The sequence below is a fragment of the Uranotaenia lowii genome, chromosome 1 (assembly GCF_029784155.1).
Source record: "Uranotaenia lowii strain MFRU-FL chromosome 1, ASM2978415v1, whole genome shotgun sequence".
NCBI classification, from domain to species: Eukaryota; Metazoa; Arthropoda; class Insecta; order Diptera; family Culicidae; genus Uranotaenia; species Uranotaenia lowii.
In genome coordinates, this window is record NC_073691.1 from 141,088,650 (window position 1) to 141,103,599 (window position 14,950).

General features: G+C 31.3%; 1 protein-coding gene across 1 annotated transcript in view; it reads right to left on the reverse strand.

Annotated features, from left to right (window-relative positions):
• LOC129740317 (uncharacterized) overlaps window positions 1-14,950 on the reverse strand; it is a 459,755-nt gene that overhangs the window by 444,073 nt on the left and 732 nt on the right. The window lies entirely within an intron of this gene.

A 14,950-nucleotide genomic window follows, 5' to 3' on the forward strand; every position in this document is an offset into this window, starting at 1 on the left:
GAGTTTTTCTAGAATTTTTTTTAAATTAATTTTTAGTTAAACAATGCACTTAATTCATTTTAATTATATCTGATAATATTTGATAAAACATTAATTATGAACTAGTTTTCAAAAGATAAAATTTATGATAAGGTTGCCAGATTGCCCGGTTTTATCCAAGTTTGCCAGATATTCAATTCAAAATTTTACAAAAGCCTAGTTGCCCAGATTTAATTAAAAAATGCCAGGATTTTGACCTGATTTATTCACTTTATTTGCCAACAAAAACAAAAATCAAACAAATTGTGTTGTAAAAATTGTTATTTGTGCGTCCAAAACTAATTTTTTGAGCAAGTTTTATGAAATGAATTATGAATAGTTTTGAAAGCCTAAGTACGATTCAAAAACTGCTGGTGAGGTATGATAAAAAAAAAATTTTTATGCTTTTTTTTCTTGATTTGTGTTGTGAAATTCCTGGGTTTTGACAAAATTTGCCCGGATACTTCCCGGATTTTTTAAGTTAAAATAGCCCGGATATGTCCGGCCCAGATACATGCTGAAAAAATGCTGGGAACCTCAATTTAAGAACAAACAAAAAAAAACATAATTCAAGATTGGATCCAAATTTAAAAGTTAGAATTCGAATTGATCAACCTCAATGAGTACAGTGTGCATTTCATGTGGGATTTTCACCGAGTTAAAAAGATGCAATCCATATTTTCATGAAAACACGGGATGAAAGTTTTTTTTAATATAAAGAGTTGACATTCGAAATAATAGTGATTTTTTAATCCTTAAACATTATGCTTAGTTGATTAATTTAAAAATAGTTCAGATCAGAGGGTTAAGATGCAGATGCAAAGATGATTTTTGAATTTTTAATTTTTTATTATGCTATAATGCCATTAAAAAAATGATAATGAAGTGCTAATGATATAGTTTCTTCCGTCTTTGACAAACTTATTTTAAGTTTTTGATCTTCACTAAAAAATTTAAAATCCGAGCAACAGTTGTCGAAATTTTAATATTTTATTATGTCGTAATAAATGAGTTCCTAGGATGTCAGATTGGTTGAATGATACATATTCTACAAACATTTTTTTGGTTTTAATATACTTACACTGTAGGTAAAATAATATTTTTTGGAATAACTTTTATTTTTTGGAATAAATGTTTTCAACACTCCTGGTGCCTATTTGGGGTAAGAAGCAACAAAATGTGGCGACGTGAATTTCTCCTCCTGTCATTTCCACACGCTTAAATAGGATTTTTTTGTGACACACATTTGTAAGTAGTAAAATTTCATCCGGCGATTTGTTTTTGGTTTTTAGGATTTAAACTATGACAGTGAATAGAATTGTATGTAATCATTTTCACCCCTTAATTCGGACTTTGTCAATGTGATGTTCGATCAACCTTTAAATATTTCATGCATAAGCCGTGCGAATATCTTTCTGTGGAAATAATTTTTTAAAAAGCCATTAAAGTTGGAAAGTGATATGACACCCCAGCAAGGTTGCCGAAATCACAGAAAAACCTTTGATTTCACAGAATGTTGAACAAATTTTCATCACGTATTCAGTATCACAGAACACAGAATTTTGGGAATATTCACAATTTCACAGATGTTTTAAATTTTGCACGTATTTCAAAAATAAAAATTTTTATGGCTACATAAATTTTGGATTTTAAACTTTTTTTTTGGAAAAACGTGATAAGTTGGTAATGTTAATTGATTTTTCTCAAATAATATTTAAAAAGGACCTAATTTTTCATGACTTTCCAAAGAAATTTATGTTATTTCCATCACAGAAAACCATCACACATTTTTTTGGGTTAAATCACAGAAATTCAGATTTTTTTTTCGCAAAAACACAGAACATTTTTTGCAACCTTTCTCTCCAATTGTTGGTTTAATCACAATTTTTATTTCGATATTTTCAAATTCAACAAATTGTAATATCTATACATAATTCTTAGCTGACTGAAGCTGAAAACTTGATTAGTTACAAAGTTTAAATTCAAACCCCAATTTATGATACATTAGACGGCTGCAAAAAAATGACTTTTTGCTCCCATATGTTTTTTCGATGCCTTTTGGGTCACCGAGCATCAGTGTAAAATTTGAGATGATATGGTTGATTCATGAGTTAGCGCAACGCGCTTCAATTTTGTTTGGAAATTTGTATGGAAGAAGATATTTTTGCACAGAAAATTCAAATAAGCTTGAATTGAAATCGGTTTTTGAATTTTGGTTTTGAATATTCTCAAGCTTCATTTTTTGCTGACATGACAAGCAGCTTCGAACCTCATGAAAAAAGGTTGATTTTTTTTGAACGTTCAGTACATCACTGGCGATTTTTTAATGAAAAATGTTGTTTTCCCATTAAAATTTCCTGCATGGATCGCTTAAAAAAATGTAATTGTTATTTCTGGCAGCAAAAACAATAAAAAAAAAAAGTTTTGGGAAGTGTAAAAATTTAAGAATTAGAAATTTCCATAGAAAGCTCGCAGCGGTCTAATGATACAGATTAGAGTAAGTTTTAAGAATTCCTGGGCATTGTATATGTAGTAGAAACAGTCCGATAAAAATCGGGTAACATCCGAGAAAATCTGTGCTAAAATCAGGGATTTTTTTTATAACAAAACAAGGTAAGAATGAATTTTGAAACAGTAAGTTTCTCTAAACACATCACTAAATCCTTTGATTCGCTTTTAAGATTCCAAAAAATCGTCAATGATTGTTTCGATGGTAATTGCTCAAAAATTTTCGTATCTGAACGCAAAAATAAAACATTCAATTGATCAATTTGAAATTTTGTATGGTAATGCAAATTATATAAAACATCGCGACGTAAGCTCGGCAACCAGGCCGGAGGGAACATTTTTCAAATGTTGCATTGAATTCTTGGACAAGTGTGAGTAAAACTGGACAATCCGAAAACTTTATTACAGGACTAGCCTGAAATTAAAAAAAAAAATAAAATAACAAATCTTAAAAAGGCTTAAACAAAAAATCACAGAAATATTTGAACCGAAATTTTCTGTATAAAGTAGAGAATTGAAAATTTTGATACCGTAACTAAATTAGAATTCAATTTTAATACAGAATTTTAATATAGAATAACTTTGAACACAGAAGTAACATTGGTGGACATTAAAAGTTTTCAGAAGATTATCAATAACAATGTTTAAAAATTGTTCCTAGAAACTTCTTCTATGTGACAAGACTAGGTTTAATTTTTTTTCATAATTAGAAATTTCAAATTCCCAAAAAGAAAATTTAGAAGGAAACAGCATATTTTACGGGATTTTACATACCGCCAATCCCTTTTCTGATACCTGCCTAGTTTAGATGAAAAATAAGGCTGCTTTTAAGAAACCGAAATCTTAAGTTCTAGGAAAGGTTCGATCAATTCATCAATGCTTATGAAGGTTCTAAAACAGGGTTCGAATTAATGATTATTATTTGATGTCAAGATCCACAACAGTCTATCCAATTGTTTAGTGAACTTTTTATGTCCGTTCGCTAACTTTCAGAAAAAAAACAATATGTTACGTTTTGTAAAATCAAAATTGGGGTCTTTATTTTAAGAATATTTTTTTTAATCCAAAAGTTATTTATTTCAAACTAGCTGACCCGGTGTGCTTTGCAACACATTTTGAAATTATTTAAATTTTTATCTATACATTAAATTTAAATATTGAAATTGTTCTTAAAAATGGAAGCTGCAACTTCCACTTCTTACTGCACTAAGGAGAAATATTCTAATTTTCTTGATAGGGTTTTCTCTGTTTTCAAAACATTATTTAAAATTTGTTTTTCAATCATTGTTTGAATTTTCAAATAAGAACTTTGCTTTTATTTGCTTCAAAAGCGATTTAGTTATGCAAAACGGATGTTTAACTTGTATGGAATTCTCTTCCACTTCCCCGACAAATGTAGAGCACGTTTCAAGTTAACATATACAGATTTTTAGTAACTGAATATTTAGCATCCCATGCATCAATTGGCTTTGATGGCTTGATTAGTTTTCAAGTTTTGAGAATAATACCTCCCCTTTTCTCTCGTATCCACTCTGAAAGAAGGGATGGAGTCATGTATGAGTATAAAGGATATTGTATGAGAAGCTTTTTTACTTTCTATTTCCCCGCTGTTAAATGGAGGGGTCTCAAATCATCATAGAAATATTCATCTTACCCCAATAATCCCTTCTCCTTTCTCATCTTCCCACTATAAGGAATAACGGGTTTAAAAAAGTCGAAGAAACATTCCTCGTGTCCAATGACCCTCCCATGCCAAGTTTTTTTTTTTCAAACAAATAATCCATATCATCAAAGAAGTATTTTTCGTATCCAAATACTCTCCTATGCCAAATTTGGTTCCATTTGCTTGATCAGCTTTCGAGTTATTTAAAAAGTTGTATGTAACAATCATTTCTTGTTTTCAAATATTTACAAACCCATTACAAATTTTGTTCATTTGCTCGATTAGTTCTCAAGTCGTGCATAAAAATCTATGAGAGCCTTTTTTTTCATCTCTCTCTAGAAGGAGGGAGGGATTTCAAATCTACCGAAAAATATTCCTCGTGCCAAAATATCCTCCTATGTCGAGTACAAAATTGATATAAGGTAGGAAATCTGCAATAGAATTGTTTGGGATACGGTCCTCTTTAACAATAATTGGAGAACAAATCGTCTAACAAACATTTGAATGAATATCACACATAAATGTTTCGATAAGTGCAATGGTTGTAATGATGGTTGTATATTATATGGAAGCTCATCTTTACAAAAAATGGGCGGGATCTTTATTACAATAATACAATAAAATTTATATTTAATATTATCTCATAAAATGAAACAAAAAAAAACATGTTAAAAGTGAAAGAAAATTTCAATACAGTAAATTTTTCACCAAGTAAAAAAATCAACAAACTTCATAAAAACACTAAGAAATTTGTTTGACATTTAACATTATATAATATGAGAGCTCACATTAATTAAAATGGTAAGATTCTTACAACATCTCATTTATTTTCAGAAAAAGTTGTTTTTCAAATAAAAAAAATCATCTCATGAAAACAAAACGCTTTTGTTTATCAAATGTTATTGAAAATATTTCAAAAATTATTCAAATTTACCACATTTCTTTTAATTTAGTTTAGGAGCATCTCTTTACAAAAACGATAAGATAATACTTTAAATAACTTCATGACATCAAAAACTTCATTTTGTGCGTAATTTGATCATATTCGTTTGAAAATCGTTCGCGTTCCGTAACATTTATAATGAATTTTTACGGGACCCCCCACTTTCCAACAAGAGAGATTTATTAATACAGTTACTCATCTAAATATAGCAAAGGCAGTCAACCAACATAATGAATTATTTAATTGTGCTGAAATATGTTCGTGAAGAAAATGAATTTAGAATTTGAAAATCCAGAATTAACACTAAATGTGATTTATATTCCATTCAAGTTTTCCAAATGACAGCAAGCCAACCTAACTTCGCCTTCTAAATTTCTCTTGACACAAAATTTTTATGTTTTAACTTTCTTTTACATCTTTTAGCATGTTTCAGTATTCCAAATGATTTAAAAAAAAATTAATGCATCAAAAAATCAATTTTTGGGTCGCGAACAAAATCGTTAACCTTTTGAATCAATAAAAAAAATTGACTTGAATATTTTCAGGTCGCAAACTTTATTTGCTACTGATATTGCAACTATAAACTATTCGTAATAAAAATGCAAAAGTCAAAAATTACCTGGACAAAGTTGTAATCACTTAACTTTCTATTGCATGGACTATGAATCCGTCGAGAAAAAAAAATCGTCAACGTTAAAATAACTTTATTGACCTCTAACTGAGCAATTCATGCCAAAAAAAAAAAAAAAACAAAACTCATAATAAGCATAATTATTGAAAAAAAAAACATAAGGGAGCCAAGTTTCAAAATGGCAGCGGTCAAATATTTTCTGTTAGGTTTTCAAATTTCTATATGATAAGTGTTTTGCTTGGAAAATGATTCGATATCACATCTGCCTTTTTCGCTATCATTTACGTTCCCTTCAAAGTGTGAATTAAACGAAATTTAAAAAAAAAACATATTCATTACCGGAAGTATTTAAAATTCAGCAATGAACCATGGTTTTCTCCCTGTCCCCGATCCATAAGCAACCATCAATTGATAGGAAAAGTTTTTTCTGTTATTAAACCCATTGACTTTCGACTTGGAAAATTGAGTGTAAGTAAGTGAATGGTTAATAAATCAAAGATAAATTATTGCAATAAGTGCTTTCTATGCCCCGGCCTGTTATTAAAACTAAATTATTCGAACGGGTGCGTGTGTGCATATTTAAGTTGGGTGATTTTTTTCGCTACTCTTTAGATTGCCATTGCCAACAAAAAAAAACAGGCGAGAAATATGAATGTGGCGGATAAATTTTACTCCAGAAAAGGCCCAACTATTGAGTGGCTCGGAAATGAGAACGCTAATTATGGCAAATGCCCCAGATAGATTTGCTCGACGGGCGTTTGGGTACGGTGCGTCTAGCAATTTTGTTCGCTAGGTAAAAAGTGAAAATTGGATCCAAACTTTTTTCCTCCTGCTGCAATCCTGAAAGGAAAAAGAAGACGGCCTGGGCTGGATTTTTTGCATTCACATTTTCTCGCAAAATTAAATTTATCAATCGCAGAGAAGGTGTTGATGATACACATTTGAGACATCACTCGAAATTGTGCCACATTTGATCGGCATTGACCGCGATTAATTGGCAGGTGGGTTTCGCTTCGTTTTTTATGAACGTTCGTTTTGTAATCGAAAGTTATTCTCTTTTACTCATATCTTTTCACCTTGAAGCATCAATTTCAGACATTATCTTTAGTTTGAACTGCTTTAGATAAGATTGAATGAAGCCTGTACAGGAACTTAAACGAAACGCACCACAATGGATCCGTTACAAAATGCTAATAATTAGGTTAAACGGAGATAAAATCTTGTCCCAGAAACAGAAGTCTGTGCCCCCCAAAGTCTATGACCTAATAAAAACCATCTTCTAACTGGGTGCGTATTATTCGATGTATTTAGCTGTTTTTTTTTCGTTCAACTTAAAAGCGCATAAAATATTCTTCTCTGGCGAGAGAAAAGAAAAACCCATGAAAGAAGGTACTCGACCGAATGATTCTTTTTGCAGCCAGCCAAGATTTAATCCGGTTGGTTGAGCTGGTCTTCTGCGTAACGCTAATTGCGGCAGCACCTTGCCAATTCGGGAAATAAATTGGATGCGGAATGCCGCCATTTGAAATTCAATCGGGACGTTACCCTTTGAGCCAAATTTATGCTCAATGGTTAGGTTGAGCAACTTCTAAAAATAAAGTCAAATCAATTCCGGTTCGACAAACCTGGTGGCATAAGTTTTGTATTTGGCAAATTTGTTACGAATTACCTAAAAATAGAAGTGATAAAAAGGTTTTTCAGTATTTTGACAACACTTTAAATTCACATAGAAGAATGAGAATGCTGTATGCCCGTTTTCCCACGGTAATAGATTTGAAATTTTGAAAAAAATGCTCAGAGTAGAAACATTTTCTTAACGTTGAACTTATGACATTGAGATTTTGATTATTATAGTGCCGAGTTTCAAAATTCCTAGTTGAAAATTAATATTTGTCGGTTTCAATCAAAGTGGAAATGTTCTTCCTGAATGCAAACAAAAAATCAGCCACACATTAACTCACAGATTTCACAATTCGAATTGATGCTCAAACTTTGAATCCAAGTCTCTATTGTTTTAAAGTAACGCAGTATCCAAAAACGACGATAATCTTAGTAGTGTTTTATCACGTTTTATCTTTAAAAATAGATCTTGTAATTTTTTTCAATATTTCTTCTTTCTTTCTACTGCTGAAATAAGGCCGGAACAAATTTCAAATCCTTCTTTTGTCACTCGGAGTTGGAAAATCGCAAAGGGAGAGATAATAAAAATAATTATAAAAACAAATTAATTGGAATAAATTGCACGAAAGCTTTTATGCAACAAAATTGCATACTGATTCATTGCACAAAACCGATAAATCAAGTCATTTTTTTCCGAAAAATTCAATTTTTGTAAATTATTTTTCGGCATATCGGTGAAATGTAAATTCTTGGAGAAAGAATATCAGGAATGAAAATTGATGATGGTGGATAGAAAAGTGAGGGCCCGTCCGGAGTATACGTGTTCACCACATGTAGACTTCGGACCAACCAGATTTCATTGTATAGGTTAAGGTAGTGCCACCTCTATCCCGGTACCACTTCTCTTAAATAATGAAATGTCGCGGGGTAAAGTATGGTGTACGTTATTAAGTTTTCCTCGCAAAAATGCTCTTTCGCTCTTTTCAACATCTGTAAATTTTCTTTTCACTTTTCTATCCACCTTCATCAATTTTCATTCCTGATATTCTTTCTCCAAGAATATACATTTCACCGATATGCCGAAAAATAATTTACAAAACCTAATTAATGGTGGTTAACTTATCTTTGAAAAATTCAATAAAATCAAGAATTCAAAAGGTGAAGTAACTCCCATCTTCCACAATTTGTTTTTTTGTCTTGTAACCTTTGGGATATTAAAAAAAAATCCAGAATTTACATAAAATCCTTCAATTTTTATTTATTCCCCCCTTAGGGGTTATGGAAAATTAAGAAAGGGGGTTACAAAAGAAAAAATTGATATTTATTCCTGCCTAAATGAAAATTTAAAAAAAAGTGAAAATTGAGATGATCACACAAGGCAACAAAATTCTCATTTTTCCGAAGTGCAAACAATTTAAGAGCTAGTTCAGAATAATTTGTGGGGGCTGATTAATATTTGCAGTTGGTTTTTTTTCTGTTAGCTCTAGTTGTCGAGTTCACTTTTGTAAATCGGTAAAAAAAACGTTGAATAAATTTGGGCATGTTTTTGGCAAAACTATGAACATACGATTATGATTTAAAAAATATAAGTTTTTATTCACTGATCAACTTTCTCGAAGATTGCGAGTAATTTCGATAGCTGAGAAAAAAGTTGGAGAAGTTTTTCCTTCGTCAGTTTTTCCAAAAGGATGTCAGAAAAAGTTGCAATCTCATGCTTTCATATTTCTAAGAATTGTTGAATTTAACATTTATGAAATCTGAATCCTTGATTAAATGAAGGATAACAAATTGATTCATATCAGTTTTTTCAGTTTTTCTGTAGGTTTCTAAGTTTATCAGTTATCAAAAATCGAATTTACTCAAAGCTGATCAATATTGATGTATGCACACTAGACCGCTGCAAAAAAAAATGACTTTTTACTCCCATATGTTTTTTCGATGCCTTTCGGGTCACCAAACATCAGTGTAAAATTTGAGATGATTTGGTTGATTCCTGAGTTAGCGCAACGCGTTTCATTTTTGTATGGAAATTTGTATGGAAGAAGAAATTTTTGCACATTAAATCATACAGAAAATTCAAATAAGCTTGAAATGAAATCGATCTTTAGTTTTTGATTTTGACTATTTTTAAGCTTCATTTTTTGTTAACATGACAAGCAGCTAAGAATTTTCTGAAAAAAATTATAACCATTTCAAAATTAAAAATCTGAATCCATTGAAAAGTATTTTAAAATAGATGACTTTGCTTGCTAGAGTTTTTAATAATTTCATGAAATGTTTTTGCAAATGTTATACAAATCAATAAATTTTCAGGCTATGCAAAGCAGTTTTTTGAGATTTTTTATTCTCATCCTACGGTTTCACAGCTTTCAAATAAGCAGTCAAAAACGCTAAAATTAAAAAAATAATTTTGAATACAAAATTTTTGCATAGCATCAAATATCTTTCCTGGGGTAAAAGTTAGGTTTGTGTTTTGTTCACATGAATTGTACTGTAAGAATCAAGGAATATTTTTCATTCAAAGCTATATTTTTTGGGACTGTCAGTACAGCTCTGGCGATTGTTGAATGAAAAATTTTGATTTCCCATACAAATTTCCATACAAAATTAAAACTCGTTGTGCTAATTCACGACTGGATGGATCGCTTCCAAAATTTTAATTGCTATTTCTGGCAGCAAAAACAACCAAAAAAGTTATGGGAGGTGTAAATATTTAAGAATTTGAAATTTTCATACAAAGCTTGCAGCGGTCTAATGCACACGCTATATCTCCAAAACTAGAGGTGATAGACAAAATCTGACGATTGATCAAAATTCAGGACGTCAAAATCTTCCAAAATGAGTTATTGAAATATAGACCTAAAATGCTATTTCCTTGTGGCATAGATATGATTCTGAGCCTAGATATGAGATATATCTTCGCATGGAAAACGCAACTGTGACACAAAACTGACTATACAAAAAATTATTATATTTACGATGTCGATGAAAAATATTCGTTCAAACTACAGGAATCCAACAATTATTAAAAGAAGCTAAGAAGAATGATAAATCCAAGTTTTAAATTTTAAATTTTTCATGAAAAAGTTTCATCCTCGAAAATCTTGCAGGATTTTTTACTTGTTCTTTCTTAAATGAGAATGAAATGTCTATAAAGATCTTTTAAATGTTGGTTCAACAACCAATTTTTAGGAGGGCTATTTGAAATTATAAACAGATGAAAATCGATTAATTCAGCGAAAGGATCACTAAGGAGTGTATTTGAAAAAAAAAATGCAACACTTTGTTTCGTGAATAACTTTTAAATGCCAGGATGAAAAATGATGAAATTTTCAGCAAACCTACCGAGTAATGTAATGTGTACGTGCACAAAATTTGGTTACATTCTGTCAAGTGGTTTTTGAGCTAGCGTAAAAAAATAAAGTTCATTGACAATTTTTGTTCGGCAGGATCGAAAAAAATCCAGAAAAGTTCTCGTGGAAGACCCAAAAAATAGCTGGAAATCAACTATTGAACCACAACTGAACCACATTGAAATTCACATAGTAAATCATTCAAGAAGTCCTAGTGGACTCAATAGTGAGCCTGTATTTCCCGAAGATAAAAAAGGAGAAAAAAAATCGTTATAACTTCGACCAAATTCAAAACTTTAAGATATTTTGAAGGTCAAGCTTCAGGAAACAGCAAACGTAATCAAAAATTGCCTTGATTTGAAAAAAGGTGGTTCAAAATATGCATTATAGATGGCGCACTTGTTGCCCAAAAATTAAAGACGACATTATTTTTTATCGGACTCATTCTCATAAAAAACTTTACGAAACATCACAAAAATTTGCTTAAGATTACATTACCAGGTAACTTTGCTGAAAATTTCATCGATTTCCATTCATGTACTCCAAAGTTATTTATAAAACAAAGTTGTTGCCAATGTTTTGCTGTTTTATTCAACGATGTCGAGATTTTGACATATAAGCTAGCTGCAGACTAAAGCATGATTACAAAAATTTAAAAATCTGAAAGTTATTAACTCATTAACTGAGCTCCAACTATTTTGAATAAAATCAGGTAGAGATAAAATAAAATTTGAAAGAAGACTTAAAAACATTAGACAAACATTAAGATTTAATTGAAATGGAAATTTTCAGAAGTGGAGATATCGTTAAAAAGAAATTTCTACTGTTATTCGATTAAAACTTTTCTTTCGTGTTTGGCAATGTGCATGTCAAGGCCACGAGTTTCATTTTTTATTTTTCTTCCGCTAACCATATACTCTTGCAGTTATGTTGCTTGAGACTTTCCAATATTTCATTGAAAATTTACTCGAATATTAAAAATTTACAACCTTCCCAAGTTCCGAGTAAGCATTCTTACTATTTTGCACAACAAAAAGGAAAAAAAAGGAATATTCAGTTTTTTCAAACTTAGAAAAATATTAAACATGAAAGTAGGAAAATTTACCTAGATTTTTTTTTTAATTATTGTTATATCACGTCTTTTTTGGCTTCTCATCTTGTTCAAAACAAACATTAAAATAGAACATTAATCAAACAAAAAAATTACCAAGCAAACTTTTCTCATTTCACATTGAATAGAAACAAATGATCAAAACCTATATTGATATTGTTTGGAAAACAAATTTGTACAATGTGAAATGAAGCCAAAAATAATTACTTAACTTAAAATCTTTATCTAAATAAAGGCAAATGTGTTTGCTTTGACATAAAAAACATTTGATGATCAAGAAATAATTTTTTTTTCTAAAAATTCGTTCAGAAAACTGTCAAGACTATATTTTCCACCCAAATGAGATCTTAGTCGTGAAAATATCGATTAGCAATTTAACGCTTAGAAAAATATTTTTAGGTTTTCCTTGAAACAAAATAATTGATTCAGACTCTGTTCGATTTAGGTAACATTCGATTTTGGCAACACAAAATTTACGAGCATGTTGCCAAGAACGAACGGGGTCTCAAATGTTCTAGAAAAGTTTTCTAGAAAATTGCGCCTTAAAGTATGCAATGATTCTAGGTTAGTAGAAAAACTTTTAGAATTCTATTTATCTGATACTCACAAACTGTGAAATGAGAACTAAAATGACAAAAAATAGTAACCGGACCTTTTATCTTTGGATTTTACTAGATTTTTGCCCAGGATCAGGACACCCTGAATTAAGGATCAAGTCTCCTTAAGTAGAGGACCAAGTCTCCTGCAACTTAAAAAACATCACCTCTTTTTTAGTCTCACGAAAATATTTCTAGTTCATCTACGAGTTCATGTATCGTTTCCACTTTTGGAGCATATGAACTTGAAGTTTTACGCTATCAGAAAATGCTAAAGACGGCGAGTTGCTAAATTTTCTTTAAACGATATGATGAAAATAAGAAAACGGGATCAAGTGTCCCCATTCTCCCCTGATGGTTTTCACAAATGTTGGTCACGAAATAAAAGATCATTTGATTAGTTAAACATACACGATTGGAGTGATTTTTCAAATCTGCTTAGCTTTACTAAATGCTTTCATTATGAGTCTGATATTAGGTACAAAAAATAAGTTAAAATTGTATTCCAAAGATTTTCTATCATAGTGAGCTAAGTAAAATCATCATTGCTATTCCAAAGATTTTATATCCATATATAAGCTTGCCAGATTGCCCGGTTTTATTCAGGTTTGCCCGGATATTTGATGCAAAATTTCAAGAAAGTCCGGTCCGGCCCGGTTGCCGGAGGCGGATGTTGCCCGGATTTTTTTCACAATTTTCACAAAGTAACCAAAAAAAATCAAAGTTTTTTAATAAATTTGGAATGGAAATTTTCAACGGTTGTTTCATATAATTTCGCTAATTTACTTTTATAAACCTTTAAATATTTAAGTGTTCCAAAAAGTTTTTGGAAGTCTGCAATTACATTAATAAAATATTAATTTCATTTTTTTGCATTTTTTTTCTTTGCATTTATATATAATAACACCTAAATATTGCCCGGTTTTTTTATTTGAAAAATTGAAATCCTTGCCTGGATTTTGCCAGGTTTTTTTTTTGAAAAAATGCCCGGAATTGCTAGGCCCGGATGGGAGTGGAAAAAAATCAGGCAACCTTAATTGATTAGAATATAAACTACGATGAAGAAGTTCCTGCTTGTTTCAATTCAGAGCTACACAATTCTAAATCTTAAGAAAGCTGATTTGTAAGCAAATTTCATATGAGTCCCCATATTCTTTTAAAAAATTTGAAAAAAAGTTCAAGCTAGGAAAACGCAAGTCAAAATGCAGTGATTTGAGTGAAGGTTGAATCAAAATGGGATACTTCATTATGATTAAGTCTTCGCTCTTTTTGCTAGCACTTCAGTTACTTTGACAAATCTAGAATCAAATGATTGCACTCCAGCTTACTCTTATCTGCTCGTAAGGATTGCAATAATTTCAATGCTTGTTTAAAATCTAAGCCATCTTGAAGAATTATTTTTGTATGAAAACGATATCTTCAAATTTGAATTGAGACGTTTTGCTTTCATTGAACTGGATTTTCATTTTCAAGAGTACGTGAACATTCATGAACTCTATTTCTGTTAATAATATGTTCATCGAAAAACGATTTAAAGTTACGTATTTTGGTTTTTGAGGATTCCAAGGATTTTAATTTCTTGTTCTTCATGTTATAAAAAATAATTATGTCTTGTTGTTGAGTTATTTTGAAATAATTTTTTGACGTTTACCTTCATTTGAGGTATACGCATTAAGCTTTAGATCTCTGTTCTAAACTCTGCTCAAAGTTGTCGTCTAACAAACCTTGACTGTGGCCGAGTGACTAAGACTATATGCCCTCATTCTCCACATTGGAAGTATTGATTATTTAGGATATAAACTTTCTAAAGCAAATTTGCCGCTGAATCTTAAACTGACACGAAAAAATAAAGAAAGATGGTGAAACTTGTATGTTTTAGAGATGTCTGTGGATCAAATCCAAGCCATGGAGTTCTGCCTGAAGCCATCTGCCTGACCCAAACATTAATTAACACAGACGGGATCATCTCCATCCGAATCCCCATGTAGCCGTCAGCTGTGGTGGCCGGGTTCTACTATTTGCTATGTTCCGGTATAGTCTCGAAAGCGAAAAATACCCAGAAAAACAAACCGTTGTGCTGGCTTCCAATCGGACACAGTTAACACTGGACCCGAAAATTTGCCCCGAATAGTTCCGCAGCTCTGTAAGTTTTCTTCCGTTTCAAAGTCTCTGAGACTGACGATCGGTTTGCTTTTGGTTAGCAGAAGAAGAAGCGATGATTTGGCACAACATCTAGCGCAGAACACCAGAACACAGACCAAGTCGTCCGGATCCAACTAACCAACCGAAATCGAACGGTTCTCTCCCCGGGCTTCATCGACTTTTTTTTGCTTCCCTCACACTATAAGCACAAGAACAATCAACACGAGTTACGATGAACGATGTGTTATCTGACGAAAGAAAACTGTCGGCATGATTTTTCGTCGAACCCGGAAGATGATTCTGAGTTACAACAATATGCGGTTTCTGGTTTAAAATTCAATTTTTTCAATTTTCCTAGCCCAGCG